At 39.7% G+C, this 17,934-nt stretch overlaps 1 long non-coding RNA gene across 1 annotated transcript; it reads left to right on the top strand.

The window, feature by feature from the left end:
• The first annotated feature begins 1,660 nt into the window (after nt 1-1,660).
• On the top strand, nt 1,661-4,255 carry LOC116449117. Its single transcript, XR_004242241.1, has 2 exons — nt 1,661-2,187; nt 2,327-4,255. It is a non-coding gene; the product is annotated as an uncharacterized LOC116449117 (long non-coding RNA).
• The last annotated feature ends 13,679 nt before the right edge of the window (nt 4,256-17,934 follow it).

Below are 17,934 nucleotides of genomic sequence, written 5' to 3'. Positions count from 1 at the left end.
ACCAAAAAGTCCCAGAAACTTGGCCAACGGAGGTCATGTGTTTCTCAAGAAGGCAAGAAGTTTACAGGGATTAGCATGTGTCCAACTTAATTAATGCAGAATTGCAGGCTTCTTTTACTGAAGGAAATTCTTTAAAGAACAAATAAACAGCAAGAGTTTATGGAATTTTGGAAAAGTTGCAAAACCTAAATGAAAATCCTTTTCCAGTTACATGAATATAAATTGGGCATAGTTACCCTGAAGATTTTATACTAGTTCAATGTATATATTTTATTTGTAGTTAAACTGCTGATAAAGCTTTTCTTCTATTGCCCCAAAACAAGATTAGGTCCCCTGAATCTCCTCTCATTTACCCACAAGGATAGGTAAATTAGATCTCTCCTATAACTTGGCCCCAACCAAGAACAGGATTTTGCATTGCTCTTTATCGGAATTTTAAATCTTTTTTCTTTCTTTCCTTTTTTTTTTTAAAGACTGATTTTAAAACAAATAGTTAAAATGTGGAGCTGAGTACTTCTTCTAGAAGTTGCATATTCTAAATGTACTTATACCATAGTCTGCTGCTCATATAAAATTACAGACTTCACTTTCATCTTTCTTTTTACAAGAAACCCTTAATGAGAAATGCAGGCTGTTTAGTGATACCGATATACTGCAATCTTAGCATGTGAATTAGTCATCATACAATCAGTTCAGGGGGTCAGGCCTAAAGAAACAGTGCAGAGTTGGCAAACTGCTAGTCGGGTGATGTGCTCTCCACTTCAAAGTCATGGTGCTTATTCCCCAGAATTCAGATCACAGAAAGAAACAGCTGGTATTGTCATTTGTGGCAGTAAGGACTTTTTTTTTTTGTAGCAAGATAAGGTTTCACTACTTTGTAAAACAACAATTTACTTTAGAGTGACCTAGCCTGTAAAACACAATAGGAAGCAGGAATCCTCGGAGCACTGCTCTGCTATTATCATGCAAGTAGACATGACCTGTGACAAACCACACTGGAGAAGACTTAACCTCCTTGCTCCTGGTCTGAAAATATTCTGTGTAGTCCACTTGTCAGTGGCAGTCAAAGGTTTCATATTCCAGAACAACTTCATAAGCAGTACTTTTCTGTTTGGATATTGCTCTCTTGCATATTTCCAGTGTGGCACGTATTTTTTGGCAGCACACAGCCACAGACGGCCAGTCCTAATGCTTAATGCAGTCACATTAAAAGTTTCGACTTTCCACCTAAGTTCCAAGGCTGTCAAATTTGAGTTCAAATTTAAGTTTTCATGTTCAGCTTGTAGATAGCGGCTGTCTGAAACACCATATTTTTTTTCTTCTTCCCCTAAATCCCCATCACATCACAGTAGTGCTTTTAAAGTCATTTCACCTAGTAACCTGAGCAGATTTGTTGTCCAAATATTGTGGGGGTGGGGGAATAAAAAATTAAATCACACATTTTAAACTGCCTGGCAGATGTGTGTCTCAAGGATTTGTTATTGTTCTATTATTGTTATTATTAATAGACTTCACAGACAAGGCAGGCTTATCAGCCAAATGCCTCATTATCAAATGACTGAGACCCAATAAGTGCTTAACAGCATTCCTTACCAAAAGAGGAAATGGTTCCAGGCCAGACCCAACTCTGCCAGAGCTGGTGGACAGAGCCCCACTTCAATGAAGCATCGCTTGGGGCCCCTCGATGCTCATTCCCCTCTATTTTCTGACACGCTTTTTAATTCCCCAAAATGAACCAAACAGCTTTAGCTGCTCTCATCTCGCAATGTGTTCTGCAACTTCTGGAAAGGAACCTGGACACAAGGAAAAATACTACAGAACAAAAAGAGCCACAATACAAACCATATGACAATGCCTATTTCTTCATCCTCTTTGTCATGTTGTTTTACTCTTTCCTGGCATTAACTGTCTTTTTTGGTTATGTACGCTCGAAGAAAGCGGTTTCAAAGCAAGATCCTTACCAGGAGTTCATCGAGGATAGGAACTGAAGTAAGAAGTGGAACATGACCCAGCCAGCGGTGGTGAAATTTGACTTTGAAGAAGAAAGTATTCTTTGAACTCCTTAAACCAAAATACTCTGCAAAACTCACCGGACTGTCTCTGCTGCCAAGATCTCAAGCGAAGATCTACACATTTATCTTGTTTGACCATTGCCCTCACAGTAAATCAGAGTGTTGCTTAAAATAGGTAATGGAAGATGAAGTTTCTTTCTTTTATTTTCCCACAATCCATTTGTTGCTGGAATATATATTTTCTAAGTTTTGGAGAAATCTTATAAACTTTAAAATGAGAGTGAAAAGTGGACATTTTTGGCTTTTGTTTCCAGTTCGGTGCAAGAGGAATGGGAATCCATCCTTCAGTGAGACCCTGAATTTAAGACCAAGGACAAGTTTGTGTATGCACATACCCATTCCAGTGGAATGCTGTTGCTTCTGAGTCCTTCAGACCTGGGAACTGGAGTGTGGTATGCCTGGGAAGTGCCTCCCTGGAATAGCAGAATGCATTTTGCCTAGACCAACAAATACTATTTAACATGCAAATATAGAAAAGCTCCTCTTGCATTCCCTCCCCTCAAAAATTAATTTCATATGCTATGGCAAAAGATTGAAAAAACATCTGCAAAATGTAATTAAAATGCATCTACTGGAAAAACAGGTCGTGTATTCAGAGTGAGTTTAGAGTCCTTGCCTTGTCCATGTTTTGTATGTATTTATTCTTCACTAGCTTCTAATTGAAGTGTACATTTCATTTATAGAGAATGGTAACTACAGCTGATCACAAACCTAACAGCGGAAGGGCTTCTCTGCGTCTGCAGTAAATATTTGCTAAAATATTGCACAAGCTTTGCTCAGAGTTGTACTGAACACATTAGACTGCCATCTGACTTACTCATTTTTCTCCTGCCTAATAAGTATTGAAAAAAAATCAGAGTTCTGACATAGAACATATTGCTGTGCTTAATATAAAAGAACAGAACTTAAGTGCTCAGTGATATCCTGGATATGCTATGACACACTGCTCCGATAGCACACGTGTTCATCTTCTGAGCCTTTAACTTGCATCCTGCCTCAGCCAAGGTCTCCCATTAATGGTTTTCACTTGTATCTTGTGTGTAACTGCTTGGATACATAACACATGGGGCTGCATTACAGAGCCTGTGGCTGCTCAGAGGGCTCTCTGAGCACTGTAATCATTTTCAGGTGGTATGTAGGCTCTGAGTTTTCCTAGTTAGTATGCAGACAAAGCCAAAGTGGGCGAAATAAATTTCCATGTATGTATTAACTTTTCTTTTCCTGCTAGTGGAATTACAAGATTAAGGATTTGGTTTTTCTAAAGTGTGTAATGTTCATGATTATGTATGGACAGTTTTAGGGATGTGTAGATTTTTAATTCTGTCAATATTCAGAAAAAGATTGTATAAGTATTCATTCTGGGCTGAGTGATCAGATGTTGTTCCTGTTTCCTGGTGGGATGTGATAAGTGTTTCTGGTGTATGTGCAAGTAGGGAGGTTGATGCTATGCATAACTACTTCTCATAAAACTAAAATTTGCTTCCCACTTACCAGCATGAATGTTTGTAGAAATAGGTGTTGACTCAGCTCAGAGTGCTCTGTCTCTGATGGCTGTGCCAAAGAAAGATAATAAGAATAAGGTGATACTTTCTCAGTTGTACTTCCTCAGCCTTCAAGGATTTGCTGGTCAGACAGCAGCCATCTGAGGCAGAGGCCACTCCTGTTGTCTAAATGTGGGGGTGAGATATGTGCAGAACACTGATGTGGAAAGGTATGAACACAAGCATTTCAACAGGCCAGAAAATGCTCACAGATGTACTTTTGCTCGATTCATCCAAGTCCAAGTTAAATGGTTTTGACTATGGTAAGAAGACTAGAGCTGCAGATCTTGCACAAATCAGCATTTCGTCTATGTTATGCGTGTCCTGGCTGCTTCATCTACAGAGTTTGGAGTGGAAAAATGAAAGTTCAAGTTATCTGTGTTCACATCATGCTCCTGACTTCGGAGTATGTGAAATTGAAATCAATCCGAGTTGAATGGCTTGTGAGGGCTTGGAGCAAATGGGCAGACTGACTCTTTCCAACACAGAGTTCTGGCTGTTTGTGCTCTGAAAGGCTGTGTAAATGTGGATTTGCTCTCCTGACAGATGATCTTTTACTGGTTTTGTCTTGTAGTGTTTTTTTATTCTTTGCAGTGTATGATATACCATCTTAAAAATTAAAGATAATTCTTTGAAACTTCATTCAAACCCATGTCCTTTATTTCTGTGAGCAGGTTCTGCTTTTATCTGACCAAGCAATTATCAGATCAGCCTAAATCCCTTAAACATTCTTTAGTAATGTGCTGCCATTGTCTGGCATTTAGGCTTTTTGGAAATATTCACAACTCACTTAAGAAGACTGCAAGCTCTTCAAACAGTTTTACATTGTGCGTGCCTCTGTGTGTGTGTGTGTGTGTGTGTGTGTGCGCCAACAAGATGAGGCTTTTTCCTGTCCTATCTCTATGCAGTAGTAAAAATGTCTCTCTGTCAATGTTAGCCACAGGACAAGTTGGTGGCATTATTGGCTTTCTTTCTTCTGTGTGTCAAAGCCTGTCCATCTCTGCCCAGGAGATCTTGTGAGTAATGTAGGAGAGAGGATAAAAGCCACGGCAGTGTTTCTGAACCTTCAGTGCATTCACATCCCTCTGCCCTCCTGACTATCCAGTGAACTAACTGGAACTGGAGAAGTTTTGGGTTTGGAAGTGTATAAGGAGTGTACAAGACTAGTATGCAGCCTTGGGAGTTGAATGCCAGCTTTGTAGGACAAGAAAGAGCCCTATCTGAAACAGTGGTGTGCAGAGAGAAGGAGGGTTAAAAGGTACATCTCCTTCCCTCAGCAGAAGGAAACATGACAAGGCACTGCAATTTTGATGCCTCAATAGAATAATGTGTTGGCTGCCTCTCAAAACAGAAGGTTGTGAGGGTGGTGAGGGTAGGGATAAATGGCACACATATCATGATGTGAAATTTCTGAGACAGTTAAGGTGAGAATTATCCACCCCATTCTGTCTTCTGTGTATGAAACCAGTGTCTGTGCAGTGCTTTCAGAGCTCACAGAAGCCTCTGATCTGTAACGTTGTCAGTCTCCTTTACAGTCACCTCTGCTTTTCTGTGTGTGAAACAGGAATAGGAGAGCCAAAATAACTCCATTCATGGTGAGCCTTGGGCTGTGAAGTATGATTTACACCTCGGAGATAACCAGAATGCTCCAGGATAAGCACTGGAGAAGGAAAGGGAGGGGGGGAAGGAGAGCGTTACAAGGCACCATAATGAGGACTTAGCCCAGGCAAGGGGCTGTCACGCTATAGGAAATGGAGTTGGAGAGGCTGTTTGTGGCAGCAAGACTCAGTTCTACATGCTAATAAGCGCCTTGAACTTTAAAAATTTTAGCATTGCAAGAAGAGAAGGATTCATTAATTGGCTTTGATTTGTAGGGTTTTTTTCCTCTCTTTCTGCTTACTGGTGTTCTGAATTAACATCACTCATCTGGTGATCTTACTAAGAACCTTCTTGTTCCTTCTTCCTTGCTGGTAAGAAACATGCTAAAACAAATTAGACTGTGGATCTTGCTTTAGTTCCCCTACTTTTGGCTGTTTCTTGTGGCCCTCTGTAACACATTGCAGCTGATGTGCGTGGGCTGTTTTTGGGGAGGTGTCCACTTTGCATTTAGTTTGAGCTTTTTGAGATACACTATGAAAGGCTTCACTGAAATGCAGGCATGTTGTAGTTTCCACTCAGCCTTTGTGAATTAGTACTGTAGCTATCTCAGACTGGTTTGCAAGAAGGTCTACTTCTGATTAAATGCCTGCTGAGAATTATTAGGGTCTTCTCTAACTTTATTTGCCTATGTATATATCCATGTGGTACATGTGTTTTAGTGTATTAGGGTTTGTCTTCCTCTGAATGCCAAAATTATGACAAATAAGCAGGATCAGCTAGAATGGCAGATATTTTGTACTGCCCCCATACTGGTGTAAATTCTGGTGTTTGCTGGTATGTGAGTTACATCTAGAACTGAAACATATTGTAGGTTCATTTTGACTACTTACAGCTCTGAACTCTACAAATGAAGCTCTCTGCACCTATGGGGAGCCCTAAAATACATATTGGGTGACCAAGTGTTCCTGCAGCCTGTAGGCAGCTGTAGACATTGAGCATTCTTTCACTGTAGTTATTAATGCATAGAAAACTTCATGGTAGTGCCTGCTGTTGCCTTCCAGAAAAAATTAAGTATGCCTGAATTAAAGCAAGCCTGGTACCATACATGCCTCTACCTTGTGTAGTTAGCACGGCAGATGCTGCAAAGTTTTGTCACTTCATCTGTGACATACTTGCATACGTAGACAAAAAGAGCCTGATATTTAGTAAGAAAACACTTTTCTCATCAGAGGAACACATAAAATGACTTTATGGAATTGTTCAAGTACCTCTGGCCTGGATTCAGAGGAACACACAAGTCTACACTGAAGTCTTCTGTCAGTCATGTGTATGAGTGCAGTGGCACTTGGAGAGCATATGCTTAAAACTAAACACGTGCTGCCATGTTTTCCTGAGCAAGCCTGCTTCCCGAGCTTGGAAACTCTATAAGTGCAGCAATCTGTGCTACAAACTTAAGCAGCTGAAAGAGGCTGATTTTTTTTTTTCTTTTTCATGTGGGATGTGTAATAGCAAATCCTTTGCCTTGTAAGTAAGCTTAGTGAATTAACAGCACTCATTCTTCTGGGAATAAGTGAATTCTGGGGGCTTGTTTTGAATCAAATGAATGTGAACCCTCCAAAGACTCCTTTCCTCCATAACAGAATGACAGTTGGAGACCTTCCAGCTTTTTTGGCTATTCTAAAAAAAAATTGGAAGACACAGTAAGCCTTGACTGACAACTTCTTGTAGTATAACTCCGCACTACCTTCAACTTGTTTTTCAAATTCTCAGTAACAGAGCCTTCTTTTCAGCCTGGGAATGCTATGTGACCTAGCACATGAAACTGCATTAAATATAGATGACCTTTGGCAGTGCCCCCTCCCTGCCATATATTTGCTTTCATCCCCCAAGACAAAGAACAACCAAAGGGGTCATAAAATTAACACACAGATAAAAGTTTCTGCCAATTGAGGTTACATGGCTGGGTATCATTGCGTGTATATGTATGTTCAATAAGCCAAAAGAAAATTGTACTTTTTTCTGGCTCATTTAGAAGCCTGTGGTCAGGCCCAGTATGTTTGCTGGGGTAGCTGTCCTTGTTTTCTGCCTTGGCAAGGCACTCCTTATCTTGTAGTTGCATGCTGATGACGTAATTCCTACCTCCTGTGTCTGAAGAGGACTAGACTTGGATGCAGTTTCGTTGGCACAAGTGTCAAAAGCTTACAGTGATCACTTTGTGCTTTGCCATGAGTCCCTGAGGTGTGTCAGTGTGGCAACAGAGTCAAACCTGTGTTGAATTCATGATGTGGTATGCAGGCTCACTGTGAGGTGACAGGACGCTGAGGGTTTTACCGACAGACACAAATCTGTGATTTAGAAAGGGCATAATGGGAGGAGTAATGTGCTCCTGGACTTCTAATGCTAAGCATGGTCCTTGCTTCAGAAAAACCTGTGAGTGCTGTGCTGTCCACAGTGACCTTGATGAACCAAGGGGTTCCACAGTAATTATTTTAGGGCAAGGGGAAAAATAAATCTGTTTGACATAATGCTCTAAAATTTTTTTGCCCCCTTTAAATAAAATAGCTTTAAGTAAAGCTGTATTAGCTTTATTTTCAGCAGACCTTTTTTACTGAAGAAGTCTTTGAAACTTTTTGATGCACAGAATCATTAGATAATCACATAAATGGCTTGGTCATGCAGTGTCATGTGGTTTTACTTATATACAGAAGTTCTGTCGAAACATTTTCTGTCTCTTCTTTCTTCTGTCTCTGTGGTATTTGCTGATTCATCCAAACTGCTGTGTATTGAGGGAAGGAGTTAATTGCAGTGGAGTGGTTCTGTCGGAGCTTCGAATGGGCTCTCTCATGTTTGCTTATCAGTGCTGATCCTGATGGGCTGGAGGAGAGGGGAGTGTAATCTGTCCTCAGCACTGAGCACTATCAGCCTGTCAGGGCTCCTGGCTTCCACAGGAGCTCTCTAGAAAATGACAATTCTCATTTTCTGGTCATTTGAAGAAAACTCCCCTGCTGAATGGTGAAGTTGGTTCTGGTCTTGGAATTGTGAGCAATATGGGAACTTGTTTGCCCCTAATTGTCCTCTCAAGTCACTAAGTATTGATTTCTTTGTTGTTGTTGGTTGGTTATTTTTAGGAAAGGAGGAGAAAAAGAAAAATGTGTTTTTCTAACTTTCAACTATATACTTTGATCCTGCATCCTTCTGGGTGTTCATTTTTTTCATTGCTGCAAAATCAGGATGTGGAGGATATTAACCAGCTTTTTTCTCTAGCTTTATATTGGTGTCAGCTCAGATGCACAGCTCATCTGGGGAGGATGAAAACCATTTAAATCTGGCACAGGGAGGTTACTCATAGCAACCAACTTCAGGCCCTGAGCAGAGTGGGCTGATGAGGGGCAAGGCTGCAGCTCTCACCTGCTCTTCTTTGATAGTTACCCAATAGGGTAAACACACTAAATCCAAATTCACATTTCTATGTGGGGCCTAAACTTAAATATATCCGTCCTGGTAGACAGGTAAAGCTGTTTTTTTAAATAAATCTTTATTTATATCAACAGGTTAATAATTATTTGTGTTTAAAATAATACTTTAAAAATTATCTGTGTCCTGCATCGTGTGACATGCTTTTAGCTGCTTTGTCATACACAGCTGTTATACAACTATATAGAGAGATGTAAATCAAAGGGTTTAATAAAAAAGGCAAAAAAGCAACTCTGTATTAAGAGAATCTCAGGGAATACAAGTTTTCCAGCTGTTCATTCTTGAAACTGACTGCAGTCAAAATGAAATGTTCCCCATCTTGGAAGCGCATACTCATTGAAGCACTGATGTATTAATTGGAGGGTGTTTGGTGTTTTAAGCTTATCAGCAAAAATTGTAGTCAGAATGTTGTGCCAGCTCTGAATTATATTGAATTGCATTGAGCCATGCAGAAAATAAATTTCCTTTAGCTGAAGAGTGTGAGCTGGGTAGGATGAATGGGAGGCATCCCACAGATATTACCCGTGATTTGTGTCTGACTGCACAACTGCACTGGAAGAAAGCATAAACATCCCAACACTTCTAATCATATTCTCAGCCACTTTCAAGAGCCATTTAAACAACAGGTTTCTCTTTTGCTTCTGTGTTTACGTCCTGGCATGACTTGTGATTGAAGTTTACACACACTGTAAAGAAGAGGTGTTTTGACTGGATGGGACCTTTGCTCCTCTGTGTGACCATGGGATTTCACAGTTTTGTGCTTCCATAATTCTGCTGGTTAGTTCTCTTTTCTCAGATTTGAGTTGCTTCAGATCCTCTCCTGGAATGAAGAGATCTTGGGAAACATTGGTTATTTGTGCCAGAGCTGCTTGTGTTGCTGTTAAGGTTTCTCTGTGCATGTTTAGACCTCTGTCCTCTGTCCTGCTCATACACTGAGCAGCTCATGGGCAGGAAAGCAGCACTACAGCTGCACTGCAGCACTCTGGGCCCTCACTGCCACCTCTTCACCAGGTCAAGTGTCATGAACCTTGGACTGATTATCCTGATTATTCAGCCAATTAACTGGGCTTGGCTATCTTGATTTCTTATTGTCACCTGATTACTTGCCGGATGTTGCCATACGCAATGGAGCCACGTGAGAATCAAGAGGCAATCAGGACCATTTAGTTAGCTTTTTTTTGGGTCTGATGAAATACTGTTCTTTTTTCCCCCCACTTTTTACTTAAACTTTCAAAATTTCTGTTGGAATGAGCAGTGTGACCTCAGGAGAGGGTTATCTCTCTTACTCTCTTATGCTGCATTTAGCTGAAATATTGATTTTTTTCTTGGTACATTTTCTGAAATGCTTGGTACTTTTCAGAGGAACAATAAGCAGGATTATGCATACCAGACAGCATGAGGGTTTCAAATCCAGAACATTTGTCACTTCAGCTAATGGGGTGTGACTGAGGGAGGAATTTGATCTGTGAGTTTTAGTTTTCTATCTATCAGTTCTGTTGCTGACCATTAGTTTTGCATCAGCACAGACCAAAAATGCCATCCTTTATAAATACCTAGTAGAGGATCTGGTCAAAACGAAATTTTTAGAAGCACATGTCCATTATCAGTTTAGTTGGGATCTCTCTCTTGCACCCACTCACATCTATTGCAAATCAGTCTCTTTTTCCTGAAGCCAGGATTGCATCCTCAATTCACACCAGCTGAGGATGTGTCCAGTGTTACTTATTTTTGTAAGAAATGTCTTTCACTTCCATTGAGTTAATTATTTTGTATATGGTTGAGTACTCTAAACTGCATGTGGCCTTTGTGGAAAGAAAAGGAAAACATTGGATATTGTTTTTGTTATTGACTTCTATTTTTCTATAAATTCCTCCAAAAGCAACTTATTTTCTTCTTTACTTATTTCATTTTTATCTCAATCTCAACTATTCCTTTTGTCCTTCATCCTTAATTCATTTTTGAGTCAGAAAATAGGACACCTGTCAGCCAACTGTGAGCCGAATTTCTATAATTTACAGAAAGACTGGTCATGAAGTGCTTAAAGCTCTGGGGACTTGGGTACCACCCAGTGCAGAACAGATTAATTTCACGGTGTTTTTCTGCATTTGCACAAATTAAAAATATGAGAATCTGCACTTCGTTTGTTTGAACTTCTTGAATTAAATTTCTTCAATTAGTTTTGAGCTTGGGTTTGGACACTCAGCATTTTCAAAAGTCTCCAGATTCCAAGTTCAGTGCCAGTTGGATGTGCAGGCTTCTTTCTCTGCCTGTATCCCATTAGTTTCTGATGCAAAGGGATTCATTTCTGTAACCTCTGTTTATCACCAGTTTTCTCCACTTAGACATTACCCTTGTTTGCATGTTTCAGACCTAGTGTTCCTGTATTATGTGTTACTGCTGGATGAAATGCTAATCTCAGGGACTTTAAATTTGTGTTCACTCCTACCTCAAACACTGCTGGTGCTCCACGTTGGAATTGGTGTTTGAAGACACAGAACAGTGGCTTCAGCTGTCTCTCATGGTTGTTTGGGGGAAACTGTGCTTTGATTAAAAATTCTCAGAGATTCAGTGATGTAATATAATTCAACCATGCTTAAATTTAGCCAAACCAGTCCAGATCTTTTGGGATTTTTTCTTATTTTTAGATTTTCTTCTCTCCTTCCTTGTAGGGAGAGCAGATAGGAATGTTTGCCCCCTTTGACCTTGTAGAATGTTGCCATGAAAACAATACCTTTCAAACCTGCTGAAACATGGAAAACCCACAAATGGAAAATTTTTTGGCCAGAAAGAATAGCTGTAACAATAGTTTGGTGACTCAGAACTTATTGAATCACATCTCCCTCTAGGGTTTAGATGTCCCTGGATGAGGTCAGGCTGCCAATTGATGACTTCGCCTGTAGTAAGTTTTGCAATTTATAAAATGTTTCCTTGCAGTTCCCATGATGTTTTTACATGCAAGAAACTGTTCTGAGTTAAAGCATCTCTTCATTGCTGGTGCTATACAGGAATTAACCTGATCATTTTCTTGATGACTGAACTCTAGCTTTTGGGTTTTCCATAAAATTTTGCCACTAAGTCAATGTGGTTTTGTTGGTGGTGCTTTGGGGTTTTTTTCTCCCTAATTTTTTTTTTTTTTTGACTTCAGTAAAGTTGGATAGGTCTTCTATTCTGCACTTAGCAGTTCAGTCAAAACTGCTCAGGTTAGGCACCCTTGCTGGTTAATGAAATGAAATAGGAGCCTTTCTGAGAGCATTTATACTCACTTATATAAAAATTTATTTTAAGACTGGTGTATCAACTTCTGGTGTATCTCTGCCCACTAACCAGGTAGACCAACATCTATTTACTTCACTTTATCAACTTGATAGGAAGGAATTTTACATATGAAAGAGCAAGCAGTAGTATGTAACGTTCAGAAGAGCAGATAATTTTTGTCTAAGATTTCTTCATAGTCATAATTGCTTTATATACTAAACTGAACAGATAGAACAGTTGAGGTGTTAGTCTGGTTTTCTCTTCTGAGATGTGGATCATTGGTTTGTAGGGACTCAGTTCTTGAGGCCTGAAAATGCATCTTTACTACAGGAGAATAGTTTACTAAATATCTAGTAGCTGTTTCCTGGTTTCATGTCTGTTCATTCCACCACAGTTTGACAAATGCAGAGTATCTTGTTACCTGTTTTGTTGAACTAGAACTGAGTCAATGGTGTGATCAAGACCAAAGCAGGTAACGGCCTGAATTGGCTGTTGCTACCTGCTGGCATAAATCACTTGAATAGATTAGCCCGCTGGTGCTTAGGCTAAGTAAAGACAAGTTGGAATGACCTGCATTTCATAAGCATTTCAAAGGCTGTTCTGAAATTGGGAAGTAATTCTTTTGTTCTTGCTGCCTGACCTTTAAAAAAATCATTGCAATTATACTGCTCTCCTCGTATTAATAAAGGGTACAAAGGTAAAAGCACAGTAGTACCTGGCTGGATTTTGCAGACTCCAGAAATAGGCTATTTGCCTTTCCTGCATTTATTCCATAAAGGAGGGCTAATCTACAACAGTGCTTTTTCCAGAGACCGTGCCTAACTCACATATACAACTTTTCCATTCTAGAACTAATTAGTTTTGGTTGAGTAACTCATCAACATTAAGTAACAATAAGAATCATATTTCCAGGAACACTTTCCTTGTTACAGAAAATTGGAATCAACTGTGGAAGTGTGGTTACTGAGTCTAGTTACATTTTACAGATTATTTTTTTAAAGACAGAGCTTCCTCTTGTAACACAAATTCTTTTAAATACAGTTGATTGGGTGATTGGATTGTAGTTGTAAAATTTTATATTTCTTTGAATATAAAGTTTTATTGTGCTCTGATTTTAATAGATTTACATATTCTGAAACCTTTTCCAATATGAGGGGTAGCTCTGCTAACAGAGAAAAATTTAAGAAAACACTTCTCTGGAATCTTTTAAGAACAGATAAGATAAGTGTTGGCTCTGGGTGGAGCACTGAAAATCCCTCCAGTTTCACACTTGCTGTGAGCCATGCAATCTGTTTAGTCCATTTGTGTTACACAGGACTGCAGCTGGTTTCAGTTACAAGTTTTGTTTACCCTGACTGGGCTTCGATCTTCAATTTAGGAGTACACTCTGCCACTGGAGAGCCATATACAGCGCCCTTCTTCCTGAAAATCAGCCTGGACCTACTTTTTCATCATCTGAATTTCTGTCTAGTGTCTACCACCTGCTATTCTCTCTGTACCAGAAAGAAATTTTAACCCTTCTCCTTTCCTGCCTGTTTCCTCTTTGCTCTTGGGGCCAGAGAATGCACCTTCTGCTGGTTTTTACCTACCTGAAGGCTGCTTTCCTCAGTCTCCTCCTTTTCTCAGTTACTGCTGACCTCTATCCCAAGAGGATGTAGGGATGTATATCTTAAGGTCTGAATTTTGGGGTGTTTGATCACTCTTGGGTAAATGATTTCTGCATATTCTCCCTTTTTGGTCTCTCTTGAGAATCTGCTGCAGTTCTGCTTTGATTTCACACTTTGTCCATTTACAGTCAGGCAAGATTCCAGTAAAATAAATGGATTCCCCTGACGCACTGTGAGACAGGTTTCTTTTGAATGGTGTCATGTTCTTTGTGACTTGTTTTTTCATTATTCAGAAAAGAAGGGAGAAAGGTGAAGACCTTAGGCTTTTACATTGCTCAGTTGTCTCCTTGCTTTTCATTTTAACTTTTGCTTCTTGTCTTTCAGCATTATACCACCCAAATGTGCTTAGGTCAAAACTAAATGCTTCACCCTTTCACTGTTTTATATTCAGGTTTTGCTGCAGAATCCACAGTTCAGCACATCAACCTCATGGCAAGGGAAAGCAGATATTGCGAAACAAAAGAGCCTAATCACTTTTTTTTTATTCTTCCGTGCTTTGACTATCTAATATTGTTAGTTTACTTACCAGTAGAATATACAAGATGAGAAGCTTATTGACCCATTGAGGCCTGCCCTTATTAACCCGGAAAAAATCTAATCAACAAATCCATCACCACTGGGAACTAACAAGTTCAATTGGTGGCTGCAGCTTCTGTTTTCTTCCACAAACATGGATCCAAGTCTCCTTTGAACTGACCATTATTGTTTACTTTCCTTGCTCAGTGTGTTCTTTTGTTGCTCAACTCAGCTGTGTGATGGGTGGATAAATTTTGTTTGATCTGTGCTACAGCCTCATGTTTAACTTCGTGCCTTCTTCTTTTTGGCACCAACTTAATGAAAAGAGCTTAGTGACATCAACTTGTCCACTTCCTTTAACAGATATGTACCACTCTGTTCACACAGTCAGAGAAGCAGTGTTCATTTCTGGAGATGACCTTGGTGTATGCAGATATAAAACCTCACCACAGAGTTCCCCTGAGCAGACCACACTCGTGAATCCACTTTCAGCCTGGCAAGTGAGAGCAGCTACAGTGGTAGGCAGCACAGAAAAAGAGCACAGTGACTTTATAGCAGCTCTTGTCTCAGGCTCTCAGTGCTAATCCAGTCAAATCAGGCTTGAACATTCACATTTCTGTCTCAGACAGTCACCTGTGTTGTGCTCAGCCCATCAGCCGTAGTTCCAGGGAAGCTGCAGTTGAAAAGACCCTGTAATTTTTCTGGTTTCCTCCTGTTCATTCCACAATGCTCAACATCTCCCTTAATTTAGAGAGCCGAAAGGAACTGTGTTTACTGGAGGAGTTTTTCACCTACACCATAGAGTGTCAAATCCCGAGGAACGGTAGACAGTAGAGAGAAGAGTCGTGTAGCTTTAAATTTTACAGCTCTGCAAAACTTTCATGTGACATGTTTTTCAGGAGAACAGGAATGTCACTTGTCTAAAGTCGGGGAAAATGTATTGATAGACAGCAAGTCCTGTTGTTCTGACTGGCTGTGTGGATGCGCTGTGGATTGCAGTTTGTGTTTCAGCTGCAGTCAAGGGATTTTGTTAGGAAGAGAGGAAAAAACCCATAATTAATGGAAAAAAAAAAAAAAAGGCAAGAAAGAGACTGCAAATGTAGACCAGCAGTTTTCCTGGGCACCATAGGTTTCCAATACTGCCTAAGAATGGTCACACCTTATCTGTTCTCACATCTGGGCCAAACTTTTAGTTCAAGTGGAAGGGGTACAGCTGCATGATGCCAAAGCAGCAAGTGAGGATCCAACTCCTCAGTTTTCCTTTTGCTGGTTAGCGTGCATTGCATTTCGTGTATTCCAGGCAATGTGTTTCTTATTTGCATAGCTGTTTATATTTTAAACAATCCTATCTCAGAGCAACAATGTGTATTTGCTTTTTAAATATTTGTTTTGATATATTTCCCAATTTCTGGTCCTGGCACATCAAACTCAATAGAATACACTCTGGTTTTGGGAAGATGAAATCAGCCAGTGATGTAATCTTTGTAACTGCTGTCTCTCTTTGCTTCATGGCTTGACTGAGTTTGCTTCTTTTATTTTTTCTCTCATAAATTCAACAACAAAAGATAGACAATAAAAGTTCATGATTTTAGGCACTTCCTATGTTTTACATTTGTAAGAATATAATGTGACTGGGCTAGGATATAAGTCAGTAAGAAACAGAGATAAAACAACCACTAGACTCAGTGCCTGTTAGCCAGCAGAGATATCTTTAATGTGGAAAGGGATTGCTACTTTAAATTCACTGCAAATATTCGCCTTGTTAGCAGGAATACCCCTCCTCCTGGTGCTGAAAACCATGGCTGGTATCCAGAGTACAGTAAGATGAGGAAGCTGTCTTCACTGTTGAATGACTGGTTTGAATTTGATGCGTCACATGTTGCTGTCCAGTGGCAATCAAGCTTTGGTGCTGGCAGATCAAATCCTGGGTGGTTATTCTGTATTGTTGCCATTGACTCTACAGCTGACACTTGCAAACCTTTTGGTGAGCCCTGGCAGAAAAGCTGAGGGAGTATAGAAAGTCCTGTACAAAGCAAAGTCTTCAAGAAACTCATAAGCTGTACTAAAAGGGAAGTTAATTCTTTTTTTCTAATTAAAACATTTGTTAAGTTGCCTATTTTTGATAAATCAATTTAGGAAGCTCCCTTTAACTTATTTTCAATCCTCTCCCACTGCTGGCATGTTATACATAGTGCTCTTTGTATCAGTAAGGATCCATCCTAAGACAACAAGATCTTCCTGACTATTGAACCGTTTATGTAAGAACCACTCTACTATTGGAGACATGGACTTACCCTTTTTCTGGTTTCAGAAAACAGACCCAGGTCAAGAGAGTGAAGGCAATAACATTTATAGTAGAAAAATGTTTTATTTCCTCTGAAATATCACCTCATTCAATTTAGTCATTTGTAACTGTTATGCCTATACACACATGTGAGAAGCTGAACAAGCTTTTTTTTCCTGCAAGGAGAAAATACTGTCTTTTTTAACAGCATACAAATTCTGCGATGCTTTGAGTGGTATTTTGGCCTAGGATTTTATGAGAAATGATGGAAAATATCTAAAAATATTTAAGGAACAACAACATCGGACAAATAACACTCAGCAATACAGCTTTTCTAATTGTCTGGAAGTCAAAAGAACAGATGTTAAAGAGAATAACTTCTCCCCTTTGTTCTTTCCCTTATAAAACCCCCAATTTCTAACTCTCCTCAAAAACTTAAATGAAACAAAAGTAGTACTGAGGCAGAAATCAAGCTAACCTGTTTAAGTGTCCTGAGTTTGGTGGAAATTATGAGACACTGCAAAAGGAAACTTTAATTGTAAGAGACCGTATTAAGGATGGAGGAGCAGTAATTGAGTGCCGTGGCAGTGCAGGGACTGTTTGGTGATATCTAAACAGGCACTTTTGAGTAGATGTCATTGTCACACATTTGCTTTTCGCTTTGTGCTGCTAGAAGCTCATCTATGAAAAATGCAAGCCCATTGTGTTGCTTTGACCCCAGTAATGGTTAAGGTAAACACTTTCAAAGTCATAGGTGAATGGCCACATGTGGCTTCTGTTGACTTAAGTGGAGCCTCTGCATGAGCTTCTGGGCTCAGTGTTTAGTTTGTCTTGTTCCTGGGAGTATGGAATCTTGCCTGTTCTGCCTCATCTTGGTCTGGAGATGACAAAAAAAATTTTTTTCAAGTAGTGGCCTAAGAAAAAGCCACAGAAACACTGAATTACAAAGTTGCAACAATATTCAAGGACAAGTACAGAGGTGATATGACAGATGGAAATGAAAGCAGGAAAAGGAATGTGGTCTGGAGACCAAATATATTGTATAAATTTAGCCCACAATGGAAATTTTAAGTTCAAGCAATCACACCAATCCCACCATCCGCAAAGCTTGGCTAAAACTTTTGATATAATTCCAGTGGTGTTTGTATGAAAAGGTTGATTTTATTCCTAGCAGCATTTTTCCATGAAACAGAAAAAAATATATAGAAAATAAAAATGAGATTTATAGTTATGTTTGACATTGACAAAAAACCCCAGTGGAGATTTGCTGATCCTTGCCATGGAAATTTGTAGAGTCTGTGAGTTCTTGTTAAATGGGACCCACAACAGCTCACATTCTCTCCCCTGTTACCTCCCTTTTGTTGTTGCTGGCTTTGAAAACAAATTCCTGAGCTATGTGGTCAAAAATTTTTTGGGTAGCCCATATACCACAGGTGTAATTCAAGAATGACTTTAGTGTGCTTCCTAACCCTTCTCCATCTGCTCCTGGCACCTGATTTATTACAGCACACAGGTCAAACTTGTCT

This window comes from Corvus moneduloides, chromosome 10, assembly GCF_009650955.1.
Source record: "Corvus moneduloides isolate bCorMon1 chromosome 10, bCorMon1.pri, whole genome shotgun sequence".
Taxonomy (NCBI): domain Eukaryota; kingdom Metazoa; phylum Chordata; class Aves; order Passeriformes; family Corvidae; genus Corvus; species Corvus moneduloides.
This window is presented reverse-complemented; position numbering and strand designations above follow the sequence as displayed.